The sequence below is a fragment of the Triturus cristatus genome, chromosome 3_1, assembly GCF_964204655.1.
Source record: "Triturus cristatus chromosome 3_1, aTriCri1.1, whole genome shotgun sequence".
Lineage (NCBI taxonomy): Eukaryota > Metazoa > Chordata > Amphibia > Caudata > Salamandridae > Triturus > Triturus cristatus.
This window is the reverse complement of record NC_140583.1, coordinates 785,342,094-785,366,000: the sequence shown is the minus strand read 5'-3', so window position 1 is coordinate 785,366,000 and position 23,907 is coordinate 785,342,094. Positions and strand designations below refer to the sequence as shown.

General features: G+C 45.0%; 1 protein-coding gene across 6 annotated transcripts in view; it reads left to right on the top strand.

The window, feature by feature from the left end:
• TMEM218 (transmembrane protein 218) overlaps positions 1 to 23,907 on the top strand; it is a 245,422-nt gene that overhangs the window by 135,886 nt on the left and 85,629 nt on the right. For 3 of the 6 annotated variants that reach the window (XM_085645029.1, XM_085645028.1, XM_085645031.1), the window contains one exon: positions 1,212 to 1,289. The exons of the other annotated variants lie outside the window; for them this stretch is intronic. The gene's annotated coding sequence lies outside the window, so the exon portion shown is untranslated. The remainder of the gene's footprint in view (positions 1 to 1,211; positions 1,290 to 23,907) is intronic. 6 annotated transcript variants of the gene reach the window in all.

Here is a 23,907-nt window from a genome sequence, read left to right as displayed (position 1 = left end):
GGAGTGATAAATCATTTGGCATTTGGGAGATTTATAATGAACATTATTACTTTGGTGCCAGGGGCATTGCGGCTATGGATGTCATGTTTATTACTCATGCAGAAGCACTCTAAATTGACAAATCCTTTCTGCTGACAACCCTTTATAAAGCACTGAAGTGATCAGTGCTGGTAATCTTGCATATGGTGACAACTAGTGTAATTTTGTCTGTTGTCACTTTTACAATACTATTAATATTAGTAGCTCTGGATGATTTTCATTCAACATAAGTAGCTCCTATTACAGAAAAGGTTGGAGACCCCTGGTACTGCCATAATGGGGTGCTGTGTCAGTACCTAATCCCACCAAGTGAATTGTAATACTGCTAATCACTTCAACCTGTGGGAGATCTTGGGGAAATAGGAGTGCCATATGACACACTTATTGCTTTACTTTAACCCAGGAGAGTATGCCAGATCGTCTCAGCCCCCGCTAAACCAATTATTTACATCCAACACTTGTATGGCCCAGTAGCACAAATGGAGGTCCACCATTCCCAAACCCCTGTCGTACGATGACTGCAGACATTTATCCCAAACTATGCAGGGAGGGCGACTCTCCACAAAAAAGATTGAACTATGGAAGTGAGGTTTCTAAACCAGTGATTTGGGATCTCCAACAGGAAATTCTGGAGGACATACAGGAAACATGGGAGCACCACCCTTTTGAACGGGGTCACCCTGCAGAATACATGAAGTGGGAACTGGTCACTTTGTTGGGAAATTCTTTATCATTCTGGCCACCAGTGGGGTGAGATTAAGGTTCCACATTAGGCCAGGTTCTCAGGAGATGTATAAACCCATGTACTGAAAGCTTTGTAGTTTTATTGGGATGAAAGTTTGCCAGTATGTAATCTTCTTGTCACCCTAGAGTGGCACCAGTAGGGACTTGCTCCAGTTTACTTGGAGGTCCGATGCTTCCTCATATAGGTCTAGGATTTGCAATCAGCGAGGGCCTGAGAGGCGTGGATCGGCCAGGAAAAGAACATTGTCAGTGTAAAGCACTAGTGAAGTGATTTGAAGGTCCAGTTAACGCATAAACCTTCCATTGTGATATGCTTCTACTAAACATTACTCCATTGAGCAATCACTTTAGAGCTAAAACAAATCGTGTGACTATTTATTTCACTAGAATCTGGACCCAAGTTGCTCTCACGTTTGCTCTTTTTTCAGTTACAGTTCTTCCAAAGCAGAAGACACTACAAGAAGCAATCTGAAATACTGAAGCACAATTGGGTCCTTTAAATGGAAGTAAGAAGTGAATACATTAAATTAAGAACCACACTCTATTATTGTTGGCATTACCATTGTTATACCATAATCAGGATAGTTTATATTTTACTAAAAGGAATGTGGATTTTTTTTATATATTTTGTAATAAATGTGACTTTTGAAATGTATTGGGCAACTTGGTTATGTCTCACCTGTACTACTAATACACGTAAAATTGACTAGACTGACAGGATAAGCAGGAACATAAAAAAGATCAATTTGGATGTTCTTATAGACTTTCTACGGTATGGACTAACAAGCTTCACATTACTCTTGGCACTAATCCTCCCTTGGTGGAACTCTTCTACCACTGGAATGTTTTGCTCAGTTACAAAGAAAATATCAAACATGTTTCTTGAATCACTGGAATCTACCTGCATTCTTAACTTGACTGAATGTTCGTAATTTTTCTTAATCAATATTTTATTTAGAACGCAAGATCCATAAACATAGCATGTATAATACACAAATACACTCGTAAGAACAATGAAAGCTAAGGAACATAAAGTGCACTACGGTAGGATATGCACTTGATGCATCTGTGATGTTGGGGCATAGAAAGAACACTCCCATACACTATGCAACATGTGGATTGTTCAACCTTCAGCTGATGGACGTTTTTTTATATATCTTTATGGCATATATATATACCTGTATTGTGAGTTTATGTAATAACAGAAGATATGTAGATTCCCAATGGATCTGGACAGGCCCCTAATTCATCTGCAGGACGTGATCTTAAGATCCTTCGACCAAGGTGCACTTTATTTGAGGAAGTGTGCCCCAAAACACCATGTTTTGCCCCACTTTAAAGAAACTCAAATGAAGACTGGTGACAAATTAGGTCAAGGTGGAGAACAACCTACTATATTAGATTATTTTGGTTCCCTGGGATCCACTAATCACATCTGGAGCCATGAGTACAATTTAGCAATCTCCCAAAAATATTTCACAGGCTGTTCAGAAATCACATCTTCAGCTCCAGAATTAAATATATTTCTGGAACAACAAAGGCAGCTTTGCACGACCATCAAACAACCATTCTTCAAACATGCACTAATGCCCGTAGCAGAAATCACACAGATAATAGTAAATTCAATTAAATGATTTAGGGCTCATTCACAAAGGTAAACTTACTTTTTGAGTACGCTTATTAATTTTAGGTATTCGCAAACTAGTTTTACGACTCTGCACTCCCTATACTTCTTTGTTCGGATCTCTGCACGTCGAGATTCTGCAATCGGAGAGGAGAACTCCACACACATAACTACAGGAAGTGCAGAGTCATAAAACTCTGCAAGTTGTTTGTGAATACCTAAAAGTAGAAACTTATACAAAAATGTACGTTTACCTTCGTGAATGAGGCCCAAAGTGGTTTCGCTTGTGAAACACCCACCCTCCTCTCCAGAGAGCTGAAACACCTTTATCTGGAACTTCCTCTACGTTTGTCCACCCTTCCTTGCCTTTACCAAACCTGCTCAAAACATCCTAAATATTACACATTCAAAGACTTACAAAGTCTGGGAGGTTTGATGTATATTGGTCAAGGGGGAAGAAAGTTATACAACATCTTAAATTGCTGTTCTCTTGAGTGTAACCTTAGCTAAGCGTTACCTTTGCCAACCGATGATCTGTTATTGGGATAATTATATGTTTTCATGGGTGTTCACTGATTGCTGGCATGGACATAGTATCTGATTTAGCGAGGCAAATGTTCTGACACCTACAACATGCTATTCTCAAACGAAAAACATCACTTTGAGCGGGAGAGAAGCGCAAGCAACAATGCAACGCCTATCTGCCTTTTCTAGCAGAGGACTACTGTTCTATAATGAAATCATGACATTTCCCAAAAGACCGTGCGTGCCTCTGAGAAGTTGGCCAAATGCCTGGCATGTGACTGACTGTAACCTTTTCCTACAGGCCTGAAAGTAATCCGGCTGCCAGGTAAGCTAATTATTTTCCAAAGGTATCATGGAAATTGGGTTTTTAACTGACGGGGGTGTGAACCCTTCTCAAGCAACAACCACAATCCCTGTCATGGTGAGCAAGTTAAGTCACTCAATTAACCTGTGCTTTAAACTCTGGTAGCTTGGCACTAAAGCAGTTAGGCTTAACTTAGATGCAATGTGTAAGGCATGTATGCAGCACAAAAACCGTAATAAGGTGAAAACATAACAAAAGATAATTCTCACACCAATTTAGAAAAACAAAGACCAATGTAATAAATATTTTGACACCAAACCAACAAACAGCTAATCAGCAGAACCAGAGTCATGAATTTTAAACTTTAAAGTGAAAAATACCACCAAAAAGGACAAAGCTCCAACCGCGAGTATCTGGACGTGCGAGACTGGGGCAAAGTCATACATTAAGGTTGACCACTATGGAACGCTGTTTGGATAGGCAAGGTGCATTGGGCTCCGAATTTTGGTTGTTTTGTTTTATGTAGCGCGAACTTGACCCGAAGGTATCAGAGCGCTTTACATGAGCACCAGTTGCGATACAGATGGACACATTCATTTTGTTAGGCATGGGGAGAATAAGTGACCAGCCCAGAATCACAGGATGTTGAGCATCCCTACCAGAAGAATTTTTGAAGAAAAATGTCTGATACGATAACGTTCAGAGGGGCATGGCAGTCGGCGGTGTCCAAGGAGGAGGCGTTGTGGGGAACTGCTGGAAGAAGTTGCGGTGAAGAGTTCTACGTTCAAACTTTGTCACTTATTTAGAAGTTGAAAACCTCCAGGGGGAAGCTGCAGGCTGTAGCAACAAGGGCTCTATGAGGCCCAATACCCTTCCTGCAATGAACTGCTGAACATGATATGTTGCTGCGGAGAACGTTGTGGGAGCTCCTTCAAAGTCAGGCCAACTGGCAATGCACCTAGGGCAAATCGGCGAGCAGGTAGGTCGCGGTCTCCTATCGTTTCTCAGGTCACTTTTCAGCTGAGAAATAAGCAGCAGGGCAGTTCTCTGGTAGCAGCACAGCAGTCATCTGAGGTACAAAGCACGTCTCAACCAGCTTGGCATTCCTCTGAAGTACAAGGCGGTCCTTCTGAGTGTCCTCCCCAGGTCCAGAAGTGAGCTTAAGAGTGGGTCTGAGGGTCTTATTTTTATACCTGGTGCCAGCTTTCAAGTGGAAGAAACTTCTGGAGGTTTCCCCCCACAGATGGTCCTGGAATTTCCTTTTCCGCTGCCCAGGCCCCAAGAAGTCTGGGATGACAAAAGCATGTTGTCAAGATCTTTGTGAGTGTGCGAAGGCAACTTTTATGAACTGTAAGTGGAGCAGGCAACAGCTCTGTCCCACTCATCCTGGCAGGGTGGTCCATCCTGCTAACACCTTGTACCCCTTTGTTACAGTTTCTAGGAGAACTACACAAAGGCCAACTGCCAGCTACACCAAGTCATGAGAGCCAGGACACAGGCTGCAGGCACCAAACCATTAGGACAAGAAAATGCTACATTTCTAAAAGTGGTATTTTCAAAATTGTGACAAAAATCTGACTTTTCCATTAAAGAGGAATTTAAATTAAATTAGAATTAATTTGAGACAAAACATGACATTTCTACCTGTTCCCAAACAAAACGTATTGCTTATTAAATGTAATAAGGTATGTAATAAGGTATTCCCATGTTATCCTACTGCAGTGGTAGGCCTTGCAGTAATAAAAAACGAATTTAAGAGTATTTCTATATGAACATGCGGAACTTAAAAGTACATGTCCAACATTTTAAATACACTGCACCCTGCCCTAAGGTCTGTTTAAACTTTAGGGCCTACCTTAGGGGTGACATATGTATGAAAAATAATGGTTTAAGCTTGGCAAAAGAGCCACATTGACTTGGCAGTTTAAAACTGCACACAGGCTGCAATGGCAGGTCTGAGACATATTTTAACGTGCTACTTAAATGGGTGGCACAATAAATGCTGCAAGCCCACCTGTATCATTAATCTACAGGCCCAGGGTAAATGTTATATCACTTTACTAGAGACTTATAAGTATATTAAACATGCCTATCGGGGGTAAGACAATGTTACCATGTTTTAAGGAGTGAGCACAAGCACTTTAGCACTGGTTAGCAGTGGTAAAGTCCTATGGCCAAACAGGAGGGAAGAAGGCAAAAGGTTTGGGAGAAGACCACTCTATGGCAGACAGAGCTAACAGATAGTTAGTCTCATTTGCCCAGTCCTAAGCTCTGATCCCATGGCTTGACGTTCACATTAAACTAAATTAACATCAGGGGCTGCAAGCAGAATAGTCATCATCACTACTCCTATGGCATGCCTGAAGTAACTGGAGTCTGGATAAACAGCTCTAAAGGAGGCCTTGCCGGGAAGAGATGAATGGGGAAAAAGCTGCTGGCAGCCAGAAATTCTTCATTTCAATCAAAGTAGAGTTATTTCATGTCTGAACTACCCATGTACTGTGCATGCAACCCTACTGCTTTCCCTAAGCGCTGGAGCTTGGACCTATGCCATGCCCTACCCAGAGGATCTCCCCAACTAAATTATATCCTTTGGCTTCCACTCTTCCCTGCTGTCCTTGTTTGACATACCTCCAGAAGTTTCTATCTAGCCCTGTCCATAATTTAATCTATTCTGATGTCTTCCAAATTACTCCTCACCACTGACAGCTGTCTGACACTCCCAATGATATAATTATAGGTGCCCAGCGCACTCTCACTTGTTGATCTCTCCTGGACACCCACGCACATCCATGGCACATGTGTCACTGCCAATTCTGTGCATCATACTGTCCTTGCTGGTTACCTTCACTCTTGACCAAGTACGTACTTTGACTGAGCAGTCTGTCTTCTTAAGAATTGCATTCAGAAACAACTAGGACAAGTAATTTTATGAATCACATTCTTTAAGCCATTCAGGGAGTTTATTTGCTTACATATCTCATTAAGGCACTGTGAGAAGTTGGCCTGGTATATGCTATCCACTAGTTATAGTGGGCACCTTGTACCAGTCCAAACAACCCTTATTGATGATTAGGTTAAAGACAGCCTTTATTGAAAGCTATCCTAGTGGTAGCTATGGAGAGCAGCCTTTAGGCTAAGTCTCGAAGGACTGTAAAGCAGTTTGGTTTACTAGATTATAACCTCCTGAATGACCAAATGAAAGCAGAAACACACCAGGTATATATAAAATATATGTATTCAGTACTAAACACTCTCTACTAACCTATTTATGAGATTAGAGAACAAGGTACACAATATTAAAGCACTAGAATGACAGTAAATAGCACAATACACAGTGGGCTCCAGGGGGAGACCAAACCATATACCGACTTGACCAGACACAGTGCCTAGAGCACGTAGAAACGCTGGGACCCCAAGGAACCACCCAAGGTAGTGACACAGGGGACCCACGGAGGACGTGTGCAGTGTGAGAACACAGCCGTGAGCTCCGTACAACTCTATGGGAAAGTCGCGGGTGGAATTTTAAAGATTAAGGACACTTAGGAGAGGACTTCAAGCAAACCCTTTGGAACATAGAAGGTTCTAAGGCCAGCACCCTTGAGAGTACCGAGGTACCCGTATTACCTATCCCAGGAGAGCCCGTGCATAGGGGTCAAATGGTGTCGGAAACGCTCGTTGATTTCAATGGCCTGATGCGAAGAAGTGCTGCTGCCGGGAAGATGAGAAGTGTCCGGTGTGATCTAAGCCTGGGTCAGAGCTGAGAAGAACCTGAAAGCAGGGGGGACAGAGTCTGTATCACTTCACAGTGACCAGGGGCACGATAGACGAATGCTCACCAATGTCGGGTGTTTCAGGTGAGATAAGGTGAAGCTTGACTCTGCAGCCACGGGGACCAGGAGACGTCGACGATGACCAAAGTCCACAGGTGAGCTGTCCCATGAAGGATGTCGAGTGCTGGGGGGAGTCAGTGTCCGGATTGAACACCAACAAGCCTTTGCAACTGCAACCCACGCGGTCAGAGAAAAGATGCTTCGGTGAGGACCAGCAAGGCCCTGGGGACTCCCCAAGCGATGGAGAGTCAGGGCACATCTGGAGCAACCAGAAAAGCCCACTGAAAGTTAAAGATCCCTTCTCAGGGACCCACAGGTCGATGAACCAGGGATCACGAAGGGACCTCGAGCTGAATCACAAAACACCAGCCGTAGGGGTGTAGGCCGGAAATCTTCAGTGGAAATATGTCTCGAGTCTGGACTACAAGTAGCCAAAAAGCACAGCCTGAGGGATTGCCAAAAAGCATATGCTGCTTCAAATGTACACGGTGCCCAGGGGTTCGGGATGCACGGTCACCACGAGGGATGCGGACCTCAGAATTGCTGAGAGCATGGATCAACTTCAGAGACCACGGTAACCCACCTCCTGTGTTGCCAAAATCTTCGGAGTCCTTCAGGAGCAGCGTAGATGCATACCTGTCAGATGCGTTTCAGGTGCCTGCCTTGCAGGGGAGTAACTCCTTTACTCCAAGGGAGATTCTTCAGTCATAGAGCGTTCTGTAGATAGTCGAAGTACTTGGTTTCTGTAGCAGAGTTTTGTCCAGGTAAATCTAAAGTCCTTTTGGCAGGGGTTCCTACTTTATACCCACGGAAGGGGTGTGAAAAACTCTGGGGACCCACCTATGAGAGGGTCTGGACAGAGGGGTGGCTAAACCCATGTCCTTTGTTCAGTTTCGCGCCAGAGCAGGAGCAAATGGCTCCTGCAACCGGTTTGACCTGGACTATGCACAGGGACACCAAATGTGCCCCCAGTGCAGACATCAAAGCACTCTCAGAGTGCACCCACCCAGCCCCAATACACTAAAGCCTATCTGGGAGGTGGCCACACCTCCATGTGACAGGAAACCTATTGTCTAGCCATACCCTGGCGGAGTTTCAGCCAGCAGCAGGAGGGCAGACTCGTGTCTGTGGCTGGCAGCATCCATCTTGTGATGCCAGGGTCGAGAAAGCTGGTACCGGGTGAACCGGTGTTGTCATATTTCTCACTCTAGGAGGGCGGAATCATACCTCCCACACCAGTTACTGGTGTGGAGGTACGATTCCAAGGTGTTTGACACCAAACACGACATGTTTCATGCAGCCGTTTTAAAGTTAGCATTTACCGTGAGGTTTTAATGCACTGAAGAGTATATGGTTGGCAGCATCACAAACAACCCGGGAATAGAGGTTCCGAAGGCTGCAGAGGGTCTCTGCTCATGCAGATGCACCCTCTCACATAAACCCCAGCACCCTGCCTTCAGGATTGATAAGGCCTGCCATAGGGGTGACTGATAGGTTTATATGTGCAGTGATATGGAGTAGATATAGTGAACCTATATCTAAGTAAGGGGTGCATGCACCACCTTACACAGGCTGCTGTAGCAGACGTATGGTGTCATTTTGAATGGTCTCTCAGGGGTGGCATAATACATGCTGCAGCCCCTGAGAGGACTCTGGGGTACCTATGCCCTGGGTACGTAGTATACCATATACTAGGGTACCCCTGAATCCAATCTGGAGTGTACTTAAAGTACATGCAATCAATGTAGGGAGAAAGCAGATCAACTGGGGTCCTGATTATCAGGATCCCAGTCAAACTAAGTCGGAAACCAGCAAAACACCAAGAAAAAATGGGGGTAACTATGCAGTCAGATTCCACCTTCCTACAGGCACTATTTAATTCTTCCACATATTTGAAAAATAAGCAATATGCTAAGTAAGTGTTAATATTATGAAGAAGTGTAATCGTTATGTAAAAATTATCAAGTGTGAATTTCACCAGCAATGTGAATATTTTCAAGGCACATTTTGCCTCCAATCCCAGGACATAAATTAAGCTTTTCGAGTTTGGCCTGTCCCGAAAAGAGTAAAAGAACATAAATGATTCTTAGGCCCTGCTGACATCTCTATGAAATTCTTTCTTTGACTTTCTCCTTATATTCAAGTAATGATCCCATTCCCTTGGGAAACTTGCGCCATTTAAAATACATTTCTCCATCTCGAGTGGGATGTCTAATTTTACAAAAGGCCTACAAACAGCAGCAATAACATTGTCAAACCGTTAAGCTACTAGAGCTTAGTAGGCCTGCCAACATCAATTATTTTTTTATAGTGTGAAAGAGGAAGTAGAGTCAGGGAGTGGAGCTTTCAGCCTATCAATGTCTCATAGAAGAGATGGGTCTACGGGAAGGGGGAATGGTTTAGTGCCAGTCTCGGGCAGAATAGCTGTGAAGGGTCAATTAAGGGGCGATGCTGGTGGGAGGCAGTGGGCTTAAGGACTGTCCTCGTTGGGGCGGCCTTGACTCCCTCCTCAAAATACAGAAATGAAGGCTTTTTAAGCTGCAGCTTCTGTCCTGGAAAGGATGTAACCTGTAAGGCAGTTTGTAGAGATGCTGAACCTCCACAAACTAGAAGTTTCCAGATCACCTTCCTTTAGCGGAGTGACATCAGTTCTTCACTTGATGACTATGTGAAGAGAGGTGACACCACCATGTGAGTTGGCAGGCCTGACACTGAAAAATAATCGTGTTAGGAACATGTTATGTGTATTTGTAAAGCGCACTATCACCTACAAGGGTACCCTGGCGCGTGAAATTCACAGGTAATATTTCATTATTGTGCAATGATTGTAAAGAAAATGTCATGCTTCAGAAGTGTGACCTTTGCTGCATTCTTCTTTCGGAGGCTCAAAAAGCCTGGGTGATATTCTCCTATAATATGGAGGCTTCAGATGCGAAACACTCCTGCAGTAAGATTCCGATGTACAGTCAAACAGTGTGTGACATTACATCTGGAGTCAGTTTGATATTTACAAGTGGGAGGGGTGCATGTAAGTAAACTTAATTCGACTCTACATAGCATAAATTTCAGTTGCATGAGTCATCCTGATTCTACACTGGCGACGTGTATGTGATACAAGCACCCAAACCAAAACAACGAAAGCAAATAAGTGTTTGAGAACTTGGTGGTTGTTAAAAAAACCGTAATACAAATATAAAAATAAAGCAGCAAAATGACAACATCAAGAAAGCTAAATGCTTCCTAAAATATCTTACTAGGTTCGTGATAAAGTTGTGCCTATATAGGCTGACCAGAATGGCGGCTCTAGTGTTGTCCTATGCAGAGGGAATAAAATGTCAGATATACGTGGAAGTTGCAATCATAGCAGACCAGAGAGCAGATGGAAAAGGTGCAGTGCAGTAAATATAACAACATTGGGCAATAGAGCGTCACAACATGGAACAATTACAATATATAAATATAAAATAAACCAGTAAAGTCACAACCTTAATAAGCATCACAACCTTAATAAGCATAATATCTCCTAAATACCTTAACACGTCTATGCTGCAGTCGTCCATTTGTAGGTCAGAGGCAGTCTGTCTGTCATGGCAAATTAGAACAAGCATTGGCATAGCCAATAGCTCTCCCCTTTGGGACCTTTTAAGTGTTTGTTTAGCCATGCAGCACATTATCATGGATGCTGTGCCACCATGGATTGAAGAGTTATGCAATTACTACACACAGGGTCCTGCACTTCGTAATAAATATATTGAAAAAGACGCAAAGTGTGGAATGTGTCCACAAATGCTTGGCACGTACCTCATGGGTGAACTGTCGCCACACATGCACACCGTGGTGCTTTACTAACGCATTAATAAAAGTAGTGCTTACAGACTAACCAACGTGATCGGGATAGAAGCATGTGAATCCGAATCCCGGCTTCTCTTTCATTTTCTAGACTATTTGACTCACTCTCCTGCGTCTTGGTTATCCCCCAAACACTGGGAGGCAATTAAGTTTGCCAAGGGGGCAGGAGGCAGGGGGGCTTCGGGGGTACATGAAAATTTATTCATTGCCTAGTTGTCAAAGGTCACCTGGTGCTATTAGTTAAAAGTGTGCAGATTTCAATAAGATATTAAGAGTACTTTACTCGCATCTATGAGAAAATTGACATTAACTAAACAAAATGCCAGAATGCGTGTCAGTTTTCACAGTGTTTTAGACAGTACTGGTTGCTTAGTTTCATTGCATTAATTTTTGTATTTACTCTTTTCAACCGCATCCAAAGTAGGTTACCTAACCCCAAAGCCCAGAGTTGTTAAATGACCCATAGAAGGGAGTGTTTTACAGTTGAGCAAATGTGTCCAAATGTAATTTTGGTAGTGCCATGGAATGATCAGCCAATGAGGTACTCGATGTGCAGGTATTTAACTACACATTCAAAATGTACGGTATTGTGGCTGTTGTTTGTTTGTATACAACCACTTCTCTGAATACGTTTATTAACACAGAGCTCCATCTACCAGACATTGCTCACAGAGGGGCGACTAAAGCACAGAACAAAATGTATTCATTTATCCTTAGTGTGAAGGCACGCGGAAGGCTTAGGTGCCCGCCCGGAGAGGCAAGGGATCCCAGCGCTTCTACAGACTCTGCCGTGCTCCTCTGCACCAGCAGGGCACAGCTCAGAATCTATACGAGCCAGTGGGCAAGCTGTGAAAATGATCGGCATGTTAATCATACAGTAAACATGATGTAAATGTGCGATAATGTCTCTTCAGAATCCAAAAAAGTGCATTTCTTTAGCGCGTCACCTCAGTACACAAGATTATAGCACTGAATTGAGAGGAAGTTATTAAAAGTGCTTGTTTTAAGCTTGAGATTAAATACTGTCGCTCCTCCCGCCTGACAACAATGCCATTTGTAAACTAAAAGGAGTAAGTTGCCATGCATACCCCGAATGTTGCCTAGAGTCTTATTATATTTAGAGTAACATTAAAATCTAGTTCATTAAACACGAGAAGTTTTTGTACAGCACACATCTTGAACTCGCATATTTCAAGGTGGCAATAATAATGATGAAAACGGAAGTGCCGGCAGGCAAGAAAACACAAACTGGAGTCTGGGAGCGGGGGAGGGTGAGAAGTCACAGACCGAGGGAGGGGGCGGTGGGGTGGGGAGATAGATAAGAAAATAGTGTTTGGAGTAAAGGGGCCAATAGCCGTGGAAGGACACAAATGATGAATGAGGAGGGACTAACAAGCCTCAAACCAATCGGAAGGCAGCATTTAAGACAAAAGCCAATGGGCAGAGAGAGGTCGGAGCTTCCACACTACAGTATATACTGCATGCCTCACAAAGCGATGGCAGCACATTTGCGCTGCAACGCTAGGCGAGACCTAAAAAGGGCGTCAGGCGCAGTGTTGATAAATAATACACTATGGCAACGTGGCCACCTTATTAAAACATGAAGGGTGTCCGGTGCCTGTTTGAAAACAATTTCTACACAAGTAATTAATTGTTATAAGGCGGGCTGTTGTCGCATTTTTTCTATTTATATGCTTTGGTAATTTTCACATTACAGCCCGCTTTAGAAGTTTAAAGCTAAAGCGCGGGGTGCCGAGATTGCTACAAAAGTAAATAAATGGAAAAGAAATGCGGCGTCTGCCCACTTATTTTTCCATTTATTTACTTTTGTAGCAATCTCGGCAGCTTTAAACATCTAAAGCGGGGCGTGATGTGAATACTACTAAAGCAAATAAATAGTAAAAATGCGACTGCCAACCTAATAAGTAATACTATTTTAAAAATGTCCCTCATAATGCCACAGAATGTGACTTTTCTTGACACATAATTTAGTCAACCTTGCTTCATAATTTGGTGCTGTCTTGCTGTGTAATTCCAGTGGCCCTAATGACAACTCACCCTCCCATCTAATGATAATGGCAACTGAAGTCTCCCTCTCTCGTCTTCCAGTGTTTCCTTCCATCTATCTAGACATGTTCAGCATAGTTCCCCATAAGCTCTCGAGCTCACATTGCCAGACTGTGAGTGTAGCAGGAGGAGCCCTTGTCTTGTGATATTTACGAAAGTGTGTCATTATGTGTGAATTTCTACGTTGGCAGATTGCACAACGGGTGAGTGCATTGTGGAGTGTGACTGAGCTTGGCTCCCGCTGCGGCCAGGGTCAGTGTGTGTCACGAGTTTATTGCTTGCAGAAATAAACAGTGTGCATCAGGGAGATATGACGGATACAGGCCATGAGCTCAGGGTGCGCAGCGTGCATCAGTAACACTCGCACTCGGAGCCAAGAGGAGGGGGAGGGGATAGACACATGGGAGGGGAGACAGAAGGGACGCCTTCAATGGAGAGGAGAGGGGAAAGCAAGAGGGTGAAAGAAGAGGTGACAAGTTTAGAAGCGGTAAAGGAACAAAGGAGATGAACGGTAGTGGGGAGAGGAGAAGTAGTAGGGCGGTGAGAAAATGAAGAGATGGGAGGGTTAGGATAAAAATATTTGCATTGCAACAGGTCTTGCATTTAAATGCGAGACGTATGGCATTGGAAAGAGGTGGCCGCCATTGTCCCGCCAGCTTGAAAAGAGAAAGCGCCCATGGCGCGCTGAATGTAAGCAAAGCACGTCGTGCCTGCAGAAAGAGAAACTCAATAAAGAAAATAGTGCTTACAGACTAAATAACACATACAGTGTAACTACCGAAGTAAAAGGGCCAGTCGCCATGGTAGGTTACAAATAAAGACAAGGCATTACTAAGAAGGGACTAACAAGCCTATTTACGAATCACAAGCCAGCATTTACGAAGGACAATGACACAAGCCAAATACAAATATGGGTGGAGAGTGGGCGGGGCTTCTATTCCATTCTCCAGTACAACAAGTCTCGCAGAGCAGCGCATGCGCGCTGACTCTAGGCAAAAAAAGGGAGGGCTCTTACTCTTTTTTTAAATAAAAAAAACTCTGGGGTGCACCACGGCCTGGAGGGGTCAGCTGAAAATTAATTTTCAGGAAGGAGGATGAGTTTGCCCCCTCTCTGAGCCTTTCAAAGGCCCTGGAGACCTCATTACCTAGGGCCAATATAATTTTTATGAAGAGACTGGCATGCAGCCCCCAGCCCAAGCCAGTTGAAGGCCCTAGGGCCGATTTAATTATTTTGAGAAGAGGTATGCGGTTCCCCATGCTGAGCCAATAACCCCCCCCAGGAATGCCATCCCATGGGGGCAATACCTATTATATAGGGAGAGGGGTGTGCATTTTCTGGGAATGCGGCTTCCCTCCCCAAACCATTACGAGGCATTTGAGACCCCATCCCCAGGGCCAAAATAATTATTTTAAGGATGAGAGCATGCATTTCCCCTCCCTGAGACACAGGACAGCCCTGGGAACCATATCGCACAGGGCCAGTTAAGAGCATGCATTCCCCCTCCCTGAGACACAGGACAGCCCTGGGAACCATATCGCACAGGGCCAGAAGAGAGTCCTAGGGACCCCATACCCTGAGACACTGCCTTGTTTCCTGCCAAGAGAGTGGGGGGAGGGAATATAAATTGAATTCCTTGCCTGCACTCTCCCGTGCAGGGAATATAGCTTTGCTCCTGCCAAGCGGGAGCAGAAACAAAAAGAGGAGGAAAGCAATAGAGCCAGCTCTCCCTAACACCCAGGATGGATGCTGATAGGGGAGCCAGCAGGGCCGTAGGGTCCATGGCTCCCCCCACTGTGGCCCCAAGGTCTGGGGTTGTTGTGGGTGCACTGGGTCACCCACAGAAAAAAAAGAAAAATAAGTTGCTGGCTCACACCTGCCCCCAGGATGGAAGCAGGCTGGGGAGATGATGGGGCCGTGGGAGACTTGGGTCTTCCTGGGGCCCTGAAAGAAGAACGTACTTTTTGGGTGAGATCGGGGCACCCATAAAAAAGGGTACCCACAAATAAACATATAACAAAAAAGACCAGGCAGTGAATATGAAATGAACAGAGTAGCAACTCATTTCATATTCACTGCTTCTGTCAGTGGAGAACCACATAATGCCCACAAGGGCTTGTAATACAAATTTTTGGTTTGATTTTGTGTCCCAAGAAGGGGCAGCGGCATCATCAACCATTTTTATACCATAAGTCTCCTGGGTCTTTCAATAGATGACCCCAGGAGAGCTTACAATATTTTCTTAAAGCGCTCCAAGCTGGAGCTGTATTCTCTTCATCTGGAGCATGGGCCTGTTGTGGTTGGTCCTATGGGTGCATTGTGTGCCCTGAATGGTGTTAAAGAAAGCCTCAAAGACATATTTATGGCCCGCTGGTTCTGGAAATTGGGAGTGCAGGGGAGTCCCTTTTAAAGGACGGTTTCCCTCACCCACCCACCCGTAGATGGCATGCTTCATCATAGGGTAACCTCCTCGCACTGCAAACCGAGTTGCAGTGCGGGCTACAACCCCCTCTCTGAGAGGGAGGAGCTCAGGGATGTTTTGAATATAGCAAAGAGGTATCCTAAAACCTTGAGATGAGCAGGGCGTGGAGGGAGTGAAGTGAAAAGTGAGCTAAAACTAACTCTCTGGTATGTCAAAGCAAACTTTATTGGGACACCCTGAGGTCAGGATTAAAAGAGTTGAACTATGGCAGGAGAATAAACAATTTGCTAGCATTCACACCAATAATTTTCAATTCTATTAAGGACATGGAGGTGAGGATTATCCTTTCTTTTTCTTTACTTAAAAAACACAGCAGCCAATGAAAAACTTTTAACAAATCAACTAAAACTACATTCCCCATAATACCTAGGTACTTCACCAATAACCATAGAGACTATAGTCCTCTATGTGAAGTCCCCAAACACGAGCACTTCCTCTTTCTTTGCCCTGAACGAGCATTGTCCATGTATTAATTGCAACTTGCCCAATGATGGCAGAACTTGTAGAAACAGGAAACCAATAACATGGCAGACTCAACGCAGACTTTGCAGGTGATGACTTTACAATACGCCTTCCAAGAGGTCCATATAAGCGATCGTCTATTCGCCTTTCTGCTCCGATCCTGAAACAGACACATCCACTTGTAATAGCTGTGATAAATATTTGTATCAGGGTGGGTGATATCTCACAATCATCAACATGAATTGCAAAATGGGTGGGATAATTCTCGCCTCCGTGTCCTTAATAAGATTCTCCTGAATATCAACCCTTCCAATCACTTCAGTGACCCGTTACCCCCATCCATTTTCAAGGAAATCAAGAACGCACTCATCCCGACCTGCACAAGGATTGTAAACACGTCTCTGTCACAAGGCACAATCCCTGAGTGCTTAAAAGCCGCCCAAGTATCCCCCATACTAAAAAAACCTAATGCGGATAGGACTGACCTCAACAATTTCCGACCTATCTCCAACATACCCACCCTTGCGAAACTCCTTGAAAAATGCGTTCAATTCCAACTCTGTGCTCACATTGAGAACTACCAGCTCCTGGACCAACATCAATCTGGCTTTCGGAAGGGGCATAGCACTGAATCGGCACTCATTCTTGTGATTGATGACATTCTAAAGATTCTCGATCAAAATGAATTCTGCCTCCTGATCCTTCTTGACCTCTCCTCTGCCTTCGACACGGTCAACCATTACAACCTCTTAACCATCCTGCAAAACAGGATGGGTTTTGGCGATCAGGTGTTACAGTGGTTCTCGTCCTTCCTCCATCACAGATCGCAAAGAGTCAAGGCAAATCACTCTCTCTCCAAGCCCTCGCCTGTTCTCATGGGGGTCCCCCAAGGATCCGCTTTATCCCCTATCCTCTTCAACCTTTTCTTGGAACCATTAGCTAATGCACTGAACTCCATGGATATTCATTTCCACATGTATGCCGATGACACACAACTCTACTTGAAAATTTCATCCCCTGAAAACCTAATATCACTCAACTCCATCCTGACGTTTACTCAAAATTGGCTAACTGTGAACCATCTCCTGCTCAACACCTCAAAAACAGAATTCTTGCTCGTCTCCTCTCTGAATTACACCCCCAACCTTGACCTCTGGATGAGTCACCTCACTGCGTTCAACTGCACTCCGCTCATCGTAAACTCTGCCAAATCTCTGGGAGTCACCTTAGACAAGAACCTGAATATGAAAAATCATATCAGCAACACATGTAAAGGAGCAAACCACTTGATAAGAACATTAAGAAACATCAAACCTTTCCTTCCACTTAAGGAGTTCAAGCAGGTGGTTCAAACGCTTGTCCTACCGAGGCTAGATTACGGCAGTGCTACCCTTTGTGGCCTGCCCAAATACACTCTGGCTCCGCTAAGGGCCTCACTGAATGCTGCTGCGAGATTGGTTACAGGCACCAAACGCAATGAGCGCATTTCGCCAGTCCTAAAATCTCTAAATTGGCTCCCCTATGAAGCACGAATCCAGCTAAAAATTGCCACGATGACACACAAAGCTATCCACTTCAAGACGCCCAGGTATCTGGCGCAAAAACTTGAACTATCTTGTGGTGTAAGAGACTCTAGAAGCGCTACTACCTTACTCTTAAAACCACCTATCCTTAACAAAAAAAGAACCTCTAACAAAGCCTTCTCTGGCGCGGCTCCTAAGATATGGAACTCTCTTCCTCCAGAAATACGCAGAATCACCAGAACAACGGTGTTCAAGCTGGAAGTCAAAAGATTCCTGTTGAATAAACTCCTCCAGTAATTGGACTAAACCCTGGGCCCGTTGACATTGTTCTTTCTTCCTTGTCGTTACACTGTACTGTGCTTAACATATCTTCCATGTGAAGTCTCGTGCACTTTATGATTCTTTTGTGTATTTTACTTGTGATTGTTACGTTATTAGCCTTTCTGTTCTAATGTGATTGTTAAGCGCTCTGATATCCCTTGGGATCTTGTTCGCGCTATATAAAACTTTATATAAATAAATAAATAAATAAATAATAGAATTGAAAATTCTTGGCGCGAATGCTAGCAAATTTTGTATTCTATTACAGGACTGGAGGCTTCAGATTATGTTAATTTAACGCTTTTCTAAACCACAGAAACAATATCACCTACAGGTTTATAGTAAAACAGTTTAAATGTAGAGTCAGAAGACCAATCAGCTGCTCTGACTATATCTTGTATACTGGCACCCAAGATAAAGGATTTTGAAGCCATAGCGCCTCTTACTGAATGCGCTCCAAACACTAAAGTGTCAACACCTGCCTCTGTCGTTATATATCTGAGCCATCTGGCAATAGGAGCAGAAGTAACTGGTTTAAAGGGTTTTTGTAATGCAATTAAAAGTCTTGAACAACCGACCGGTCTGAAAGGTCGGGTACATTCCTCATAAGCCTTAAGACATCTTGCTACACACAATTTATCATTTGTCGGAAATGTGTTGTAGTCAATAGATCGTGAAAAGGTCTTTGTCCGTGCAGAAAGTACAAAGGATACCCCTTCAGGAGAAAAAATCCTCCCATCTAAATCTAGGACTCTAACTTCAGAGAATCGTCGACAGGCAGATAAACAAACAAGCATAGCCATTTAGCAGATAGTTCTTTTCTGGATAATTGATCATTCTGAGGCCAAGTGTCGAATAGAGCTAGAACCTTAGACACATCCCATTTAGCAGAATACTTAGCCTTAGGTGGATTTGCCACACGTATTCCTTTCAACAGCTTACACACCACAGGATGCATACCTACCGGTCTCCCATCTATCTGCGCATGCTCAGCTGAGATAGGGGATTGGAAATTGTTAACCGACCTGTAGGACAACCTTTCAGAAGCTTTTTTGGATAGAAAGTTCAATACTTGTGAGAGATCTGCCTCCACGGGATCCACATATTTCTCCAAGCACCAACCCAACCATGCTTGCCCTGCTGAACAGTATAGTTTTCTAGTAGAGGGAGCCTAGGCTTGCTAGATGAAGCCTCCTTCGAAATTCCTGACAACGACCACTGTTGCCTGAAAGCCTCCAGGCCATCAGGGACAACCGCCCCAACAGAACTAGAGGATGCAGTTCTCCCTGAGGGACCCAGGGCATCATCCGCAACAAAGGAAGGAAAAGAGTGAAGTCGCAAGTCAGTTCCAGCAGAACCGGAAACCAAGGTTGTGCCTTCCACCAGTAAGAACTCTGCTCTCCCGTGGACTATCTGATTCGCTACTCTGGGAATGAGGACAAAGGGGGGAAACGCATAATTCAATGTGTTCGATCAATCCTGCGCGAAAGCATCCGTGGCTCTCGCCAGAGGATCTGGTCTCCAACTGAAAAATGTCTCTAGTTGATGATTTAGTCTGGAGGCAAAGAGATATATTTGACAAGGGCCCCAAATTGCATGAATCATTTGGAAGAGGGAAGGATGGAGCTTTCAGTCGCTGTAATCCTTCAAGTGGCGGGAGTTTCAGTCCGCTATTGTGTTGTCTTGCCCCAAAGGTATTCCGCTATCACCGTTATTTGATGGGCCAGGCAGTAATGCCAAAAGTCCTTGGTGATTTCGGCCAACATCGGGGATCTCGTCCCCCCTAGCTTGTTTATGTATCTCACTGCAGAGATATTGTCCATCCTCAGGAGGATGCAACAAGATACCTTCTTGGGAGAGAGAGAGTGCGAATTGCAAAGGATCCCATCAGAAGTTCGAGACAGTTGCTGTATAATGACAACTCCTGGAGGGACCATCTGCCTCCTGTGGAAATCTCGCCACATTGTGTCCCCCAACCTGACCAGCTGGCATAAGATTCTATTACCAACTTGGGCGAAAGCCGAAGATTGCTCGGCCGTTCCACGCATCTACGTGGGCCAGCCACCACTTGAGTTCTTCCCGGACTTCGTCTGTAAGGGGAACTTGGTCTGAGTAAGAAAGAACTTTCTGCAGGTGTTGTATTTTCAGACGTGGTAGGGCCTGGTAGTGCAATGGTCCCGGAAAGATTGCTTGTATTGAGGACGCTTGAAGCCCCACCAAGCGAGCAATCGCTCTCAGAGACATAACCTGCTTGGTTAATGTCGCTCTCAATTCCTTCTTCAGATCTCTCAATTTGGATTTGGGCAACTGGAGTTGAGTTGTCTGAGAATTGTTCACAAAGCCTAAAAACTCCAGGGATTCCGTGGGGCACAGAACTGATTTTGCCTTATTGATCACAAAGCCCAGATTCTCTAAAAGGTGCATCGTTATCTGAAGATGTTGAACTGCTAGGGAGACAGACGGAGCCAATATCAGTATGTCGTCTAGGTAAATTATTAGACGAATACCCTGCTCCCTGAGGTGAGAGGTCACTGACTTCATCAACTTGGTAAAGCACCAAGGAGCCGAGGAAAGACCGAAAGGCAGGAACAAATATTCCAGCCATCTGTCTTGCCACGGGAGCTGCAAGAAGCGTCGGTGAGGGGGAAAAATCGGGATGGTTATAGGCATCTTTGAGGTCCAGGCAGACCATCCAATCTCCTTGTCTCAAAATGTCCGTCAGTAAATGGATCCCCTCCATTTTGAAATGCCTGTATAGGACGAATTGGTTGAAGCCCTTCAGAATTAGAATCAGTATGTGGCCCCCGTCTCTCTTCTGTAGTAAGACATTGCTGCAGAAACCCCCGGGTTTGCTGTCGCAATAAGCATCCGCACGTTTCTCCAGCAAGTCTCCTATTTCTTACTCTATAAAAATGTTGTCTTGTTGGGAAATAACTAGAGGAGGTGGGATAAAATCTTGCATTGGGGCTTGAAAGAAACCTATGTGAAAACCTTGAACCGTTTGTAAGACCCAAGCATCTTGAGTAATTATGCCCACTTGTGCAGAAAACGGCAAATGCGACCTCCAGAGGATATAATGGTAAGTTTAGTGTGCTTACGTGATGTAATCTGGGGCTGGAAGTTTCCCCCTCAGTGAAAACGGCGACATGTAAATCGTCTCATTGGGTAGAATGTGCCGCTTCTGGCGCTATCTTGATAGTCTCCTCTACCACAACCGCATCCTGCCCTTGGAGGGCCTTGATACTATTGGCAGCCTGGCGAGCGGCCCCTGCCTCGTCCGGCCCGACCAAAGAGGCCTGCCTGGAAAATCTTCCTAATGTTTGTTTGGACCTTGTCCCGGGAGGTGAAGGTTCTGACATATTTAGATACGTCCTTGATTAATCTGTCGCCAAAATGTAGCCCCTTCGCCAAGAGGCCCGCTTCCGTGGAAGCCAGCTCTGAGAGGTTGTTGTCCATCCTCATCAGAAGGGATTTTCGACATTCTGCCGAGATGGCACAATTCGTATTTCCCAGGAAACAAACGGCGCATTGTGTACTTCCTGCAAGAATGTCCAGGTCTATCGGGGAACCTGTGTCCTTGGCTTTTAAGGCCATCTCTAAGGTCTTCGCTAAGGGACCAGTGACATCCAGGAGTTTGTCCTGGCAGCCGCGCCTGGCCTGGTCAATGCCCTTTTTGGGATCCATGGTGAACTTTTTTCAAAAAGGTTAACATGTTGGAGTTGATCTTTGGGGTATCTGCTACCTTATACGGAACGTCAGGGCGTGGGCATTCCGACCTCAATCTACTACGGACTTCTTTGTCAAAATTCTTCCTTAGATTCTGGTGTAAATAACCCACTTCCTCCGGAGGCGGAGCCCAGTCCAAGGATCTCGGATGGACACTGTCCTGCGGATTAAAATCGAAGGGGGTTGCGGTTTGGAAAGAGGTGGGGGCTGGCGGAGCCAAGTGTGCCCTCTTTTTCTTAAGAGGTGAGGCGTGCCCCATAGAATCTGTGTCGGTGTCTGCTCCCGGGCCTTGCTGGACGTTGGGGCTGGATGTGCAGACAGAGTATTGATGATCCCCAGAGGAAGCTGGGGGTAGCTTTGCCAAAGCCTGCGCAGGCGGCCAGCTCAATGACTTGGCTTTACCTGAGGCTTTTCCCACTGAGGTGTTCCACGGTGGCCCTGTAGGATCCTGGGGATGCGGTCCATGCCTCCTAGCAAAATTCTCAAGTTGTGCTGTGATGGGTCTGAGAGCATTTGCCAGAGCTTTGTTGACCGTCTGAGGCACGGCCGCCTCCACCGCTTTTTCAACAGATTGCTGCACTGATGCATCCAAGGCATCCACCAGTTTGTCTTCGAGGAGATGCCCCTGCTCTTCCTCGTAATACCCATATTTGTCCTCCTCAAAAAAGGCCCAGTCTTGCATCACTAAGTATGCAATGGACTATACACTGGTCGACAAAAATGAGCCAAGTCAGAATTCCTCAGGAGTTGGTAAAGAGGGAGCAACCCTTAGTGCACAGTCAAACCACACTGCTCCTCAGCCCTGCTGTAATCAAAATTATTCCAGCCCCCAGAGGGCATCCAAGAGCCAAACTCACATAGAATAAACCTGCACCCGGCTTGGGCTTTCCCTATTTTCCAACCCAGGAAAGGCGTTGATTCACACAGCCAAGGAAAAACAACTGTCCTGTGTGATGTTCCGCTTTGAAAACGGCACGGAACGAGGAGGAACTGTCATTGGGCGTTGCGTAGCCCACAAACAGCCCAATTGGGCTACGCGATGTCAGGCTCTTCGATTAGGCTGGCCCGATCAGGGGTGGCACCGCAGAAACTGTTGATGGGATGTGGTAAGCAGGCCAGAGCAGCGGGTGAAGTAATAATCCGGTGGGGGCGAGCAGCAATGCGATAACCCCGTTGGTCACGCTTGCCACATCCCAATCACACACACTAACGGCACCTGCCGGAAAATCGCGCTGCCGCTTAAACGCGGGCACACTAGTTCAAGACAGCGAATTACCGCTGTAGCAACCACATATATTAATAACCTCAATAATCACAATAATATTTTCAATAACCATAAGCAAATATTCACGATAACTAAAAGCAGATACTGAAAAACAATAATAGTAATGAAGCACTTAACTCGGCGACGAGCAGCAAAGAAAGAGGAAGTGCTCGTGTTTGGGGACTTCATATATAGCGCTATAGTCTCTATGGTTATTGGTGAAGTACCATGGTACTATGGGAAATGTAGTTTTCTTTGATATGTTATATTGGCTGCTGTGTTTTTTAAGTAAAGAAAGAGAAAGCATAATCCGAAGCCTCCGGTCCTGTAATAGAGGTTAGTGGTCGACATATTTCAGCCAAGTTCGGCTTTCTTCAGGACCAAACCATGGAAAAGTGAAGTCAAAAACAACCATACATACCAAACTGAGTAGGTGGTAAGAAAGGTATACAAACAGCTTTTGGGTATGTTAACCACTCAAATTAGTTGCTGGTCAGTGTCTTCCCCGCATTATCAGGTAAACTTATGGCACCTTAACCTCGGCACACACACTCTAGGTGGCGTCCAGTTCCTATAGGATACTTTCCTCGGGACCAGCAAGCGTGCGCTTTGGAAAGGACCGATTGATCCACCAGGCCTTTGCTGGAGAGCCTGGCAGATTTTTCCGAGAGCCCCGTGGCTGCCTTTCATGACCCGCTCAGGAAGAGAAAGTGTGGGTTGAGGTGTGTGGTAGGCGAGGGACCCCTCTGAAATAGCTCGAAAACAAACGTCGCTGCAGCATGCCCAGCAAGCCGCATCCTTAATTGATTGTTAAGCGTGAATTTGACGCGATCCATCAAAACTCGAGCGAAATCACAGGCACTACATGGAGCATTCATTCGCAATTAGGAAAAATGTAATGCTCTTATGACAAATTAGCACCCTCCTGGCACTCAGCTACACCAAACCCATTTGACTCTGCGTCAGTAGTGTGCAGGCCTCTCGGTGTTAATTAGCTACAAATGATCACACACAGCAGGATATATCTTTGAATGAAAACAGTGCTGAGGTTTTACCCGTGGTCCTGTGCTGGAAAGAGTAACAAGAAACGGAAGAAATAAAACATACTTCCTTGTTTTCAATTAAGCACGGGGCACAAGTCCTTAA